General features: G+C 49.7%; 1 protein-coding gene and 1 pseudogene across 4 annotated transcripts in view; both read left to right on the plus strand.

Annotated features, from left to right (window-relative positions):
- The first annotated feature begins 722 nt into the window (after positions 1–722).
- On the plus strand, positions 723–10,071 carry LOC131483846 (actin-related protein 2/3 complex subunit 3-like; annotated as a pseudogene).
- GALNT6 (polypeptide N-acetylgalactosaminyltransferase 6) overlaps positions 9,624–14,378 on the plus strand; it is a 35,829-nt gene continuing 31,074 nt past the window's right edge. Inside the window, exon 1 of one of the 4 annotated variants that reach the window (XM_058742749.1) lies at positions 9,624–9,847. The gene's annotated coding sequence lies outside the window, so the exon portion shown is untranslated. Of the gene's footprint in view, positions 9,848–13,672; positions 13,775–13,821; position 14,378 lie in introns of those variants that run through there. The other 3 variants (XM_058742753.1, XM_058742750.1, XM_058742751.1) reach the window with 3 other exon arrangements.

A 14,378-nucleotide genomic window follows, 5' to 3' on the forward strand; every position in this document is an offset into this window, starting at 1 on the left:
TGCCATTTCGGGAAGTGTTGAGAGCTTAAAGGTGTCTCTTGTGTAATGCTAATGAGGTGACTTTTGCACTGCACCTAAAGATGGGGGCTAGTTGCCAGGGGAGCCAACCATGTGATCAGAGGGTTGGAACTTTTGGTCCTACCTTGTGACCTCCAGGGAGGGGGGATGGGCTGGAGGTTGAATCATTTCGCCAATGGTCAATGATTTAATCAACCCTGCCTGTATCATGAAGCCTCCATAAAATCCCGGAAGGACAAGGTTCATAGAGCTTCCAGGTTGGTGAACACACAATTTGGGAAGAGTGGTGTGCCTGGAAAGGGCTTGGAAGTTCCACACCTCTTCCCACATCCCTTGCCCTATGCAACTCTTCCTTCTGGCTATCCCTAAGTTATATCCTTTTACAATAATCAAGTAATCTAGCAAGTGAAATGTTTCTGAGTTCTGTGAGCCATTCTAGCAAGTTAATCAAAGCCAGAAAGGGGGTCTTGGGAACTCTGATTTATAACTAGTCCATCAGAAGCACAGGTAGCAACACAGGCTTGCAACTGGCTTCTGAAGTGGAGGAGGGGGGCAGTCTTATAAGATGGAACCACTAACCTGCGAATCTGATACTGTCACTGTCTTCAGAACTGACTTGAATTGTAGGATACCCAGCAGGTGTCTGAGAACAACTTGTTGGTGGGAGGAAGCCTACACACACGCACACACACGCACGCACGCCCATGCAGGTACGAGCGTATGTTGGAAGTGGGGCCAAGAACTTAATTTACCTTGAAACTTAGCACCTGTGGGTTCAGCAAGATATCAAATGCCAAGACAGGATAACACGTCACAGAGTCCATCAGGGCCCTAAAACTCCCTCCCCAGCTCCCTGCAGGGGGCCCGCTGCCTCTATGCTTGAGGCATCCTTGTTTTGTACCTGCTAAGTCACTGGGTTTGGTTAAGCCTGGAATAGTTTTCCATGAACCTCTTAGAACAGCTGAACCCCAGGCTATTTTAAGTCTTGATCATTCCTAAGTGGAGCCAGTACCTTTTCAAAGTTTGAGTTCACCCCTTATTGTGGCAAAACGCCTGTCACATCTTACTGTAGTCTGGCAGAATGTGCATATATCAAGGCACCTCTTCAGGCCCGTCTTCTTTAGTAGAAGATATGAAGAAGTGCATTCCTGTTCCTCTCTGAGGTTCTGCAAGAATAATCGTGTCGTGTAGGTAAATGAGCTAATCTACATCCCAGATCATTTTTTACCGTGGAGTGGTTAAAGGAATCAGGAGTCCCTGAGATGTTCTGGAGCATCCCTTCAAGTTGATAAAACACCACGGACCAGTAAGAATATGTGGGGTTTTTTTCCCCCCTCACTAAGCATGGATTTTTCTTATACCATTCCCCACTAAATACCAACCCCCTCTCTGGCAATAGGTCCCACCTCTAAGAAAACCCATGCACATTCCCACTGTGTCCAACTGTTCTACCCACTTACCACTGTGGGGAGTTCATAGGGCCTCACTGATAATCAGTAGCTCTTCAACGAGTTTCTGTAAATCTTTAATTTTAAGCAATAAAATCTACTTTCACCTGCTCTCAGCAAACATGACCGCCACTCTTTCACGGAGAGAGAAAAGGTTATTCTAGTTTAGGGCTGCCTTTTCAGGCTCCGCTCTTGATCTCGGGGTGTTTAGAAATCACTGAGATCAAAGCCCTCCGGATTTATCCACAGGTCCAAACCCAGAAGGGAGTGGAGGGGTGGGACCTGGCCCTCTGTGGCCTCTGCCTACTCTATTTACCACACCTGGGAAGGAAGGACCACTTTGTACCTACACATTGCCTTTGGAGAGCGCTACATTTTATGAAGGCTGGATTTAAAAATCAGACACCTGGTAGCTGGGAGAGCCAGAATTCAATCCAGTTCTCGCTCCAAAACTGTTTCCACCTTGCCGATCTTATATGCTGTTGGTATGTCTGTCTAAAAGAAACCCCCAGAGAATCCGTTAAAAAGCAGAGCCACAAAGAGAGCTCAGTAAGCTGACTTCTTTTAATAACAACTTTAACCATTTCAGACAATATAGTGAAACAATTTACTAGTTAAGGTAACTGCTACAATCAAGGTGACTCCCTCTCTGGGCTACATCTCTGGAAGGAATCAAAAGGAACTGGTAACGGTGGCTGCCTCTGGGGAGCAAACCTAAGCGACCAGGAATGGAGTAGGAGGGAAACTCACACCTCACTATTCAATGTCTGATTGTTGTGCCATATGAATGTGTAACCTATTGAAAATCAAAATTCCACAGGATTAATAAGCAGTGAGCCAAAAAGTGCAGGGCACCTGGCTGGCTCAGTCAGAAGCGCATGACTCTTGATCTCAGGGTAGTAAGTTCGAGCTGCACATTGGGTGTAAAGATTACTAAAAAAAAAATAATAATAATAATAATAATAATAATTAAAAAAAACTTTTTTAAAAGTTCAGGATATTAAAAAGACACTAGGGGGCACCCAGGTGACTCAGTCGGTTAAGCGCCGGATTCTTGATTTTGGCTCAGATCATGATCTTACCATGGTGAGATCGAGCCCTGCATCCAGGGCTCTGCACTGAGTGTGGAGCCTGCTTGAGATTCATTCTTTCTCTCTCTCTCTCTCTCTCTCTCTCTCTCTCTCTCTCTCTCTCTCTCTCAAATAAAATAATAAAAAATACATATCATGTCCTTTTATTTTTTAAAAAATAAAAATAAAAGGACATTAGAACTACTGTTGAATTGGGGCACCTGAGTGGTTCAGTCAGTTGAGCATCAGACTCTTGATTTCGGCTCAGGTCACATTGGGCTCTTTTCTGACAGCGTGGAGCCTGCTTGAGATTCTCTCTCTCCCTTTCTCCTTGTCTCTCTCTCTCTCTCTCTCTCTCTCTCTCTCTCTCTCTCTCTCTCTCACACACACACACACACACACACACACACACAAAATAAATAAATAAACATTAAAAAAAACTACTGTTGAGTTATTCTATCACCTCTCAATCATTTTCAACCTAAAACAATATTAAACAACATTCAGATGATATCAGATAGCATTTCAACCCTCTCCAATGAAATTTACTGTTTTTTCAAATGTTTAAGAAGACAGGAACCTCTTCTATCTTTTCGGAATAGATTAACAAAGATTTTGCTGTCACCTGGGGGACAGTTTATTATTCCTTTTATTATTTCCCTCTGGGTAAAATGACTGTCAGGCTAAGATCCAATTACCTCTGTCTCAGAAGGTTCAATGTGCATCTCTCTCTCTCTCTCTCTCTCTCTTTTTTTTTTTTTTTTAGGAAAGCTATTAAACAATAAGATATCATTAACTTGGGGCAGAAAATGTTCTCACAGCAAAACCTTGTGAGCATTTAGATGCTTTATTCTTTGCAATTATTAAAGTTCTCTTTTGCCAAAGGTCCACATAAGATAGATCCTGGGCATCTTGAGTGCTTTTTTTGTTTTAATATAATTTATTGTCAGATTGGTTTCCATACAACATTTAGTGCTTTTAAGGAGAAGCCCTTGTGTGATGTAACCAGAAGAGTCCACAGTCACCCTTCACCAATCCCATGTGATTTTCCAAGAGAGGAAAAATTACTCATTGAATGATAGAAGGAGGCTTCTGTTATACAGCAGACAAACTGACCAAGCGTTTCCTGCAGTAGGTAATATTTACAACAGCACCCAAAATATAAAATACCAAGAGATTGGGGCACCTGGGTGGCTAAGTCAGTTGAGCACCTGACTCTTGATTTTTGGCTCGGGTCATGATCTCACAGTTCATGAGACTGAGCCCCAGGTCGGGCTCTGCACTGACAGCAAGGAGCCTGCTTGGAATTCTCTCTCCCTCTCTCTCTCTCTCTCTCTCTCTGCCCCTCCCCGGCTCCTGCTCTGTCTCTCTCTGTCTCTCAAAAATAAATAAATGTTTAAAAAAAAAGTTTTTTAAACCAGGTTCCACAGAGGAAGAAGATGCCAGCCAGTTCTGCCATAAACGGGGCAGAGGCCTAGAAGGCTGGGCCTAAACCTGTGACCAGCCATACTTTCCAGTGGATTCTCCATACTCGCCCGATGTCCGCAGTCTCACCTCATGCATAACCACTATATTAGTCAGGTTCTCTGGAGACACAAGATATACAGAGAGAGAGAGAGATTTCTTTTAAGGAATTGGCTCACGTAGTTGTGGGGACTGGCAAGTCAGAAACTGGCAGGGCAGGCCAGCAGGCTGGAGACTCAGGCAAATTTTCTATGCTGTAGACTTCAAAGTTTGTTTTTTTTTTAAGTTTATTTATTTATTTTGAGAGAGGGAAAATGCAAATGGGGGAGAGGCGGAGAGACAGGGAGAGAGAAAGAGAGAGAGAGAGAGAGACTCCCAAGCAGGAGCCTGATGTGGGGCTCGAACTCATGAAACTCAAGATCATGACCCGAAGTCAGATGCTTCCCGGACTGAGCCACCTGGGCATCCAAAAAAATATCTTTTTAAATGTATATGAGGTACACCTTTTCTTTTTGCCTCAGGCTTCTATACGGCCCAGCAGGTCACTATCGTTTATTTTAAATTGATACTTCGGGGCACCCCCAAGATGTCAGCTGATCACTCTTCTGTCGTGAGCCCTGCACCAAACTCATTGGAATCGTGGCGCTGCTGCCTATCAGAAGTCAGTTCAAACAACCCACCGCTAGAGAGACAAAAGGATATAGATATGACGGACGAAGCCATCTATTGCTTGGAGGCCATGTCTTCTTCAGAAACCGTGAGATTAGAATGAGGCTAACAGAAACTTGGTATACAGAACTCTACATTTTGGAGCATCTTGGTGTCTCAAGGAACCCGAAAAATGCGATTCCAAAAGCCACGGTGAGAGAGAAACGCACACCCTGGGAATCTCTAGTCTTCCCATGCCTGGAAACCCGGTCTTCCACTTAATGCAGTTTATGCCAAACTTGTCAACAAAGGGGAAGGGGAAGTGATGAGGGCCCACGTATAGCAGCTAAGGCAAGAGACTGGACTCTGGCTCTGAGACGCCGAGAAAGGTTTTGACCTTCAGGATGATAAACCCGGCAAGTGGTGGACCTGCTTTGTAAAGACACAGTCCCTGAACAAAGAGTCTTTCAGGCTCTTGAGTCTGGGCAGACGCTGCCTCCACAGCCGGGGGCAGCATTTGAGGGCGGATGTATACGGCTCTTGGCCTTTATTTGATAAAGGGTTATACAGAGACAAGGGAGTGTGTCTTTACCTCAAGAGCTCTTTATTATAAAGAATTTGGGTGAGGGAGGGAAGAATGGGCTGTTGAAAGATAATTTGAAGTGTTCTGCAATATTAAGCTGGTGCTTAATAAGAATATATAATTAGGGGCGCCCGGGTGGCTCAGTCGGTTAAGCACCTGACTTCCGCTCAGGTCAGGATCTCATGGTTTGTGGATTTGAGCGCCATGTTGGGCTCTGTGCTGATGGCTCAGAGCCCGGAGCCTGCTGCAGATTCTGTCCCTCCCTCTCTCTCTGTCCCTCCCCCACTCACACTTTGTCTCTCTCTCTCTCTCTCTCTCTCTCAAAAATAAAATAAACATTTAAAAATTAAAAAAAAAAAAACATAATTACAAAAAATTTCCAGGGGCGTCTGGGTGGCTCAGTCGGTTAAGTGTCTGACATCGGCTCAGGTCACGATCTCACGGTTCATGAGTTTGAGCCCCGCACTGGGCTCCACGCTGAAAGTGCTTGGGATTCTCTTTCCCTCTCGTTCTCTACCCCTCCCCCACTCGCTCTCTCTCTCTCTCTCTCTCTTAAAATAAATAAACAGAAAAAATAGAAACTTTCTAACATTTCAAAAGACCATTGTTGATACTTTGTTCAAGATAAGTTTTTTGCACTAATCTGGGTGTATTAAAATATCATATTAAATATTACTCGATTAACTGAGGTTTGATGTCCCCTTCAATTTTGCACCTAAGGCAAATACCTCACTCACCTTACCCTAGTACCCATTTTACAGATAAGGAAATTGAGGTACCCAGAGGTGAGTGAACTATACCACATGAGGGATTGTGGCAGAACTTGGGACAGCTCTGCCTGGGATCCTAGAACGTTTCTGGCCTTGCGTGTTTCTCTTTGGGGCGTGGAAATGAGATGAGAAGGAGGAAGGGGGAATATGGGGAGAGAAGATAAAGAAACAGATGTAACAGAAGAACCAAATTATCATGCTTTCACATCAGTTATCTGCTCAAGCTTTACAGCAATGTTGGGCATCATTAACCCCACTTCTACCTGCCTGGCAAAGTCATAGCAGCTTCCTCTGTAACCCTGGCCTGCAAAGTGCAGCCAGCACCTGCCCTAATGGGCAAGTCTCGGTCATTCTGCCCCACCTAAAGGTGGGCATCCCCCTCACTGGGGACTACATGTGGAAGGAAGACACCTGATAAGGGCCAGAGCCGATGTCCTGTCAGCTGCCCTTGTCTCACTTGCTTCAACCGATCTGCTCTCCACCACATTTCCTGCCTTCTGGGGGGAATCCCCAAAGCACAATAATGTAAAAAGCAAAACTCAGAACGCCCAGAAACAGAATCTAAAATGACCGAGAAATAAAAACAAGACTGTGAGAAAATAATGAAATTCACAGGATTTCTTGAGGAGCAAGGAATTCAGACCTGTTCTACAGAAGAGCTTAGTAATGGGGAAGAGTGGATGACTATGCAGAGGTGATTTCTGGAGAGGACTAAAGGTCTAAGGAGGGGAAAAAATGTCGCTTGCATCGCATACCTTTTTATAGTGCTTGAAAAAAAATTTTTAACCACATGCCTATATAAGTTCAATTAAAGAAAACTTGTTTTCTTGGGGCGCCTGGGTGGCTCGGTTGGTTAAGCGTCAGACTCTTGACTTTGGCTCAGGTCATGATCTCACGGTTGTGAATGGGAGCCCCGCGTTGGACTCTGTGCTGACAGTGTGGAATCGGCTTGGGATTCTCTGTCTCCCCCTCTCTCTGCCCCTCCCCTGCTTGTGTTCTCTCTCTCTCTCTCACACACACAAAATAAATAAATGAGCATTTTTAAAAAAGAAAAAAGAACACTGTTTTCTTAAGCGGCTGCAACCAGTGGCTGGCTGAGGTCACGGTCACCATTCTGCAGTGGCTCACCTCCAGACCTTCCTGACCTCCACACCATCCTTCCAGCTAGGAGAGAATAGCTCAGTGTATGACACATCAGGGGTGGGTCACGTATCCTGCAGACTATATGCACCTCCAAATTAGGCAGCTAATTATTCTAAGGACTCAAAGTCATATCTGAAATTTGAGTCAGCTGAAGTAAAATGGGATGAGTAATTTGCTTCTGGAATGTGGTGCACACGACGCAGACTGATGAGGCTTCCTTGAGAAGCCCGACACCACCCTCTCGGGAACTCCGGGTTAGGGTTAGTGGTTGTGACTCTGCCATGACTTGGGGGAAGAACGGAGGCTGTGAGTCCAGCCGAGCCTATCACCCTCAGGTCAAGTTGAGTCCCGACTAAAGCCCAAGGGCCGGGCCAGGATCACACAACCCCAAGGGTCCCAGAGCAGAGTTAGAGGAACCCCAAAGACCGAAGGGTCAGATGGTACAGGACTGTCTAGCCCCAGAAAGCACAAATGAGGGACGACAGCCCACAGTCTTTCACAGGAGATGCCATTCGTCTGAGTAAGACACCTGTTGAATAAGGTAAGTGACAAGAATGGTAGCCGCTGGAGGGGTGGGACTTCCAGCCCTGAGGGTCTGTAAAGGATCAAAGTAAATTCTGTATAAGATCTGTCTTCAGGGGCGCCTGGGTGGCTCAGGGTTGAGGGGCCGAAGTCGGCTCAGGTCATGATCTCATGGTTGGTGGGTTCGAGCCCCACATTGGACTCTGTGCTGACAGCTCAGATCCTGGAGCCTGCTTCGGATTCTGTGTCTCCCTCTCTCTCTGACCCTCCCCCGTTCATGCTCTGTCTCTCTCTGTCTCAAAAATAAATAAATGTTAAAAAAAAAAATTAAAAAAAAAAAAAAAAGATGATCTGTCTTCAGAAGCTTATACCCCAGGGTCTAATGTGAAAGCAAGGGAGTTGGGGATGGGAGGGCCTGGAGTTAGGAGAGAGGGGACCATGCCAAGAGTGAATGGGTGCCTCCCTTTTCGCCTCCTTTGGGGAAGTCCATCCTTCATGGTCCCTTGATCTAGTGTTCCTGGGCAAGGTCTTCTCCAGCCTCCACTGGCCTCATCTCATCTCTCCAGACTCCATCACCCAAAAACCTCCGGCATCCTTCTGAATAACTCAATCGTGCCTCGGGGTCCCAGATTTGAAAACAAGATTACTTCCCTCAGGTGCACTGTGGATCCCCAAGGGGCTTCCCTGCCCTTCCCAGTTCTTGTTGAGAGCAGTCTTCGTGCTCAGATTTACCCCCTTGTGTACACGATGGCTTCCAGGTCTTACAGGCTTAGAAACACAAATGCATTTAAACACTCAGACAAGGGGCGCCTGGGTGGCTCAGTTGGTTGGGCGACCCGACTTCGGCTCAAGTCCGGACCTCGGGGTTCGTGGGTTCGAGCACCCCATCAGGCTCCGTCCGGACACTTGGAGCCTGGAGCCTGCTTCAGATTCTGTGTCTCCCTCTCTCTCTGCCCTTCCCTTGCTTACACTCTGCCTCTTTCCCTCTCTCATTCTCAAAGATAAATAAACATTAAAAAAAAAATAAACAAACACTCGAACAAAAAGAAAACCAGAATTAGTGGTCCAAGTTTCTACCATAGAAAATTTCCAAATTACTAGCTATTTGTGGTCATCCACGTTACTTCTCTATTACTGAGATAAAGGACCCAAAAGATGACATCACAGGACCGTACAGCTGGAGGGAAATTCTGGGGCAGCCCCAGGCTAAGGCAGGGGGATTCAGAGCCTGTGCTTCGGAACTGAATGTATTGATTCTAATTCTAGCCCTCCCCCTGCTTGCTCAGTGGGTCTCAAAGTTGAGCATGCACCAAAATTACCTGGCGGACTTTTAAAAACGCAAGGTGCCGGGCCCCATCCCCCAGAGTTTCCTATTATTTAGGTCTGGGGTGGGACCCAACAATCTACGTCTCTAACAACTTATCGGAGGATGCTGATGTTGCAGCTCCGGAAACCACACTTAGGGCAGCACTCTAGCTGTGGGATCAGCCGCGTCCCGTGTACATTCTGGCTCATAACCTTCGCGCTCGCTGGGATTGGGGTTGACTCGAGAGCTGGCGTCAGAAGCCCCGAGCGCTGTTCGCGGCCCACAGTTAACACCTGCAGTCGTCGGGGGATGGAGGGGAGGAGTCATGTGCCCGAGACCACCCCGCCAATGAGAAGCAAACCTGGGACGGAGCCCCGGGGCTTCCCGCCGCCCGGGCGCGTTCTGGCCCTCCGGCGCCGCCGCCTCTGAGCCGGCGCGCCGCACGTTGCGGTTCCCTGCGCACACTGCTCCGCGCCGCCGGCGGTTCGGCTTAATGCCTGTCGTCTTCGGAGTCTTCGGAGCCACTAGGACCCTCCGATCTTTCTCGGCTCCGAGAGCCTGGCCGCGGGGACGGTACCCCTGGGTGGGCTGAGACCAGGAGAAGCTGGAGGAGCTTCTAGCAGCGGCGGGGCGGGGGCGGGGGCGGTGGGAGCCTGGGGCAGGGGGCGCGCCCCAGCAGGCCGCCGGCCTCCCGGCCGCCCGCAGCAGAGCTCCGGGCGCTGCGGGTGGCCGCCTGCACCTAGCCCGGGAGCGGCGGGAAGTGCGCGCCCCAGCGGCCGTGCAGGGCCCGCCCCGGCCCCGCCCTCCAGGACGTCCCGTCGGGAAACCCGGGAGCCACACCGCCGAGCGGCTGCGGCTCTCCCTCCGCGCGCCAGGTAAGTGGCAGAAGCTGCCGGCGACCCTCGCAGGCCCTCGCGATAGACGACTCCCCCCTCCCCCCCCCCACCCCCTCCGCCGGGCCTGGAACTCAGAGCTCTCCCGCTGCTCGGGACTTTCCCCCAGTCGGACTGGCTTCTGCCAGGTCCTTGCTCTCCACCTCCCTCCTCCGCCGACCTTCTCCTTCACCACTTCCTCCTTGCCACCCCCAGTAGTGAAATGAAGGGGTTGGGCCAGACGGGTCCTCGTCCGTGGTGGCGGCCTCTAGCTCCTCCCTCGGTACGACCCCCCCCCCCCCCCCACCTCCGCGCCTCGCTTAAAGACGAATGAAAAGTTCAGACCTTTGGGACGTGAAGGGGTGGGGTGGGAGAGGGACGAGCCACAGCAGACCCTCCGGGGTTCTACAGCCTTTTCCCTTTACCCACCCACGTCCCCGTATTCTTTCTGTCCCCCTTCTTCCCAGAGTGGGCCACCCCACGTGCTCCACCTCGGAAATCTTTCAGAGAGGCATCCTCCTGCCAGCGCCACCTTGCTCCTGAGTAGAGGTGGGGTCTCAGATGTCCTCTCTCTGGAGTCTTGGGCCTTTGGGGAGTGGGAGCTGTGTGGTTTTTATGGGAAGGGAGTCTGATGGGTGTTCATGACTGTGACTGTCCCCAACTTCCCTATTTCCCCGTCACTTGTTCCGACAAGCCCCAGGCTAACTGAAAGGAGGAACAGTTTGTTACTTGCCCCCAAAGCTAGTCACCCCAGACCCTGACTTCTGCGGAGGGTAGGATGGGCTGTCCTGTGCCTATGGAGGAAGGGGAGTTCATTTTACCAGCAAAGCTTAAAACAGACCCCCTCTATTGGCTACGGTCCCAGGAAAGGTTTTAATGCTGCCCCTCCAGACCCACAGATGCAGTTCACAGGCACTGGGTGAGGTTAATAACTCTGGACACACCAAAGAACCTGGGGCTCATTTTACCAGAGATGTGTGTGCACTACACAGGCCCTATTCACCTCTCCAACACAAGAGCCTCATCCCCTACCCCTCCTAGGAAGGGTAAAAAGGATGAGACAGGCAAATTCATGCCATGGATAGTACAAGGTAAGGTGAGGGGGTTGAAATAGACTTTGGTTCAAATTATCCTGCAGAAGCCAGTATCCTTGCAGGTACTTCCCTAGTTCCTCAATAGTTCCTTCCTGTTCTTCAACCATTAGACACACGGAAAGAACAAGAGCAAACTACTTTCAGGGGTATCAGGACAGAAAGGACAGGACTGTCAAAGACAGAAGAGCTCATCTGGAGCCGGTAGAACCGTGAAGGATATTGAGCTGCCCAAGATGGCCTGGTCCTTGGTAATCACTGCTCAGGACATTAGACACCCACCCACAGCAGCATGGAGGAACATCACGGCTGATAAGGGGAGGCACGGATACATGCTGGATGCCCTCTGAGATCAGAAACATCTTAGCCCACGTTCAGGTGGGAGATAAACGAACAGGAGATATGACCACAGTCTTAGTCCAGTTAACCATTGCCTAGAACCGAAGTCAGGAATAGGAGGGGGCAGCTAACCCTAGGACCAGGGGTCTCCCTGTGCAGGGAGGCAGTAGGTATCGTGGATCCAGGCGGCTGACTCAGCTCTGTCTCTAATTTAGCTGCCTAACTCTGGCCAAGTCACATAAACACTCCCTGGGTGGGGAGCAAATGAGAAGGTGTGTGTGAAAGTGCTTTGGCGAAGCTCCAAGCACCAGCCAAATGGGAGGCAGTGCGGGGTCATGGTGAAGACAGTGGGCTTTGGAGATGTGGGACTGAGTGCAAACCCTGCCTCTGCCCCTTCCTTGCTGTGTGACCTTGGTCAAGTTACTTAACCTCCCTGTGCTTCAGTTTCGTTCTGTGTAAAATGGAAAAGATAACTGTCCCTTGACTTGACGTGGTAAGCGGTGATATTAAAATGGTGGTGGTATTGCCCTTAGCCTCCTCTGGCTCATGCAGACCTCGCCAGCCCTGGAAGTGAAGCTGAGGATCAGAGAGGGTGTCCGTACACCAGAGGGACCCAATGAATGGCCGTGCCAAAGACTTGGGTGAACTTGGCTCTTCATCCAGCCCTCTGGCCCACTCTGAGAAAGCCCAAAATGTCCGTTCTCATTCAATGGGAATGAGAGTGAGGGTTTGAATAAATGAGGGGTCAAGTGCAGGGCAGTGCCTGTCTCTGTGTTGTGCTCAATGCTGTAATTGTGCTGTGTCAAAGGCTTGCACAGTGAACAAGGTTGGGTTCAGTCTGGGGAGAAAAGGGACCGTCAGAAGACTCTTTTGTGGCACCTGAGAGCCCTGTGGGGTCACATTATTCTCCTACACCCTTGACAACCTGGTCCTGAGCCCTAGATAGATTTGAAGGAAGGAAGAAACCCAATCCTCACCCTCAGCTCTACCCATAAGAGAGAACAAAGGACAGACAGAACAAGGCAGTAGAATAGCACAACCAAATTACCCAGGGCTGTGGGATGCTGTGGGGCTTAGACGGCTTAGGTGGGTTGGTTGGGGCTTAGAAGGCTCGGTGGGTTTGTCGGGGAAAACCATTCTGGAGGCAGAAGACCGAGGCCCAGGAGATTTAAGGACTGGGAAGGAGAAAGCAAACAGGATGTAGGTAACCTGAGTCTAGGCCTACCGGCTCTCCCTCTCTCACAAAATCTAGTGGGGAAGTCCCACAAGGGGAAGCCTGGGCAGTGAAATTTGGAAACAAATGCACCAGGATCCTGAGGGCGGTAAGAGGCACCTTAGTCTAAGAAGGCTTCTTGGAGGAGGGGAGCCTGAGGAAGAATTTGAAAGAGAATAGAACACAGCTTGTTGAGCAAGAATATAAGGGAAGGGCACCTGGGTGGCTCAGTCGGTTAAACATCCGACTTGGGCTCACGTCATGATCTCACGAGCCCCGCATCGGTCTCTGCTAACAGCTCAGAGCCTGGAGCCTGCTTCAGATTCTGTGTCTCTCTCTCTCTGCCCCTCCCCCACTCACGCACGTGCTCTCTCTCTCTCAGAAATAAATATTAAAAAAAATTAATTAAAAAATAAAAAAAAGAATATAAGGAAAAGGCTGTGAGGAGGAAAAGGTAGGCCAAAGAGAGTGAGTGGCAAGCAGGAAGCTGACCGCCCAGGCCCGGTCTCCGCTACAATCAAATGTCACTGAAGGAATAAGAATACAGCTGTTCAGATTGTGAGAGGGAGAGAGGCCTGAGGCAAAGGAGGCCGCCGGCAGCTTCTGCTTATCCTCCAGATGTTGGGAGATAAGGATTCAGTCACCGAAGAAGGTTTTGAGTGAGAGAGGAAGAGGAGGATCCAGGAGGCAGGGAATGAATCAGCAGGACCGGGGAGTGGGCGTGGAGTGAACCTGACGTTGAGAAGGCACTGAAAGCCCTTGTACCTGCCTGGGAGCGGGGCAAGGGCAGGGGCTGTTTCAAAGATTTCGGTGCTCCTGGCAGCCTTGGGGAAATTGGGAAGGCCGGCCCACCGAGGGGGCAGGGTATAGACCCTGAGTTCAGGGTGTGGTGTGTGTGAGGATAGGTGGTCCTGGACTGCAGTCCTACAGCCTGGAGCAAAGCGTGCGGTGAGGAGAGAAGGAAAAACCTCCGTTCTGCCCTCTCCCCTCACCACCCCCTCCTCAAATCTGGGGACCAGCCCAAGCCCTCGGGAGTACCCTTCCGGTTAACCCCTCCCCCACCCCTCCCCCCTTCCCTCCTCCCTCCCCCCCACCCCTCGAAGGAGCCAGCAGTCTCCAGGCTCAGTGTGAAAACAGTTGCACATCCCTGCCCCCACCCGACAGGCCTGGAGGTCCTCCAGTGAAAAACCTGTGAGCTGCTCAACTACGGTCACGTATTATTTTGATTTGCAGTGGCTTTTACAGCCTCGGAGTAAATTAGCGAACATTCGCCGAGCACCGTTCGAGGTATACCTTGTGAGCCAGTTTGGGGTGGGTTTTTCAATGGAATATCCGTGTTTGGGTAATTTAGGCTTAACATTTTATGCAAACATAAAACGAACCTAGACACCATGGGGAAAAAAACTTGATAGACTAGCTACAGAAATAACTTTCGGGGCATCTTTCTGGGAAAATAAGCCACAGGACTGCCGCCTGAGTCTTCAGGAACAACTGAAATGTCCTGAAGGTGTAATTATGGGGAAAGTGAAAACCTCCCAGCCTTCTGTAATCTGAAGGGTCAAGGGGGCGGGTTGGAGGAGAGAATTTGCTACTCATGAGAACAGAGGAAGTGAAATGCGTGCTGTGTTTGATGGCAAGAAGTGCTGTTAGCGAAGAAAGAATCCTCTGGCCCCAAACGGCCTCTCGGGTCCCCCTCCCCCTCGCCAGTAGCCTGACCTGTCCCCTCCCCAGCGTGATGTCTAGCTCCACACACCTGTGCCCTCGGTGAGAGAATGGCAACAGTCGGCACTTGTCGAAGAACCTGTAATTGAGCTGTAGGGTGAGTAACCTGAGCAAACATCCCCGTGGTGGTGTCGACTGCCTACTTCCTGGCTGCCACGTCTCCCGGAGG

This window comes from Neofelis nebulosa, chromosome 8 (genome assembly GCF_028018385.1).
Source record: "Neofelis nebulosa isolate mNeoNeb1 chromosome 8, mNeoNeb1.pri, whole genome shotgun sequence".
NCBI lineage: Eukaryota > Metazoa > Chordata > Mammalia > Carnivora > Felidae > Neofelis > Neofelis nebulosa.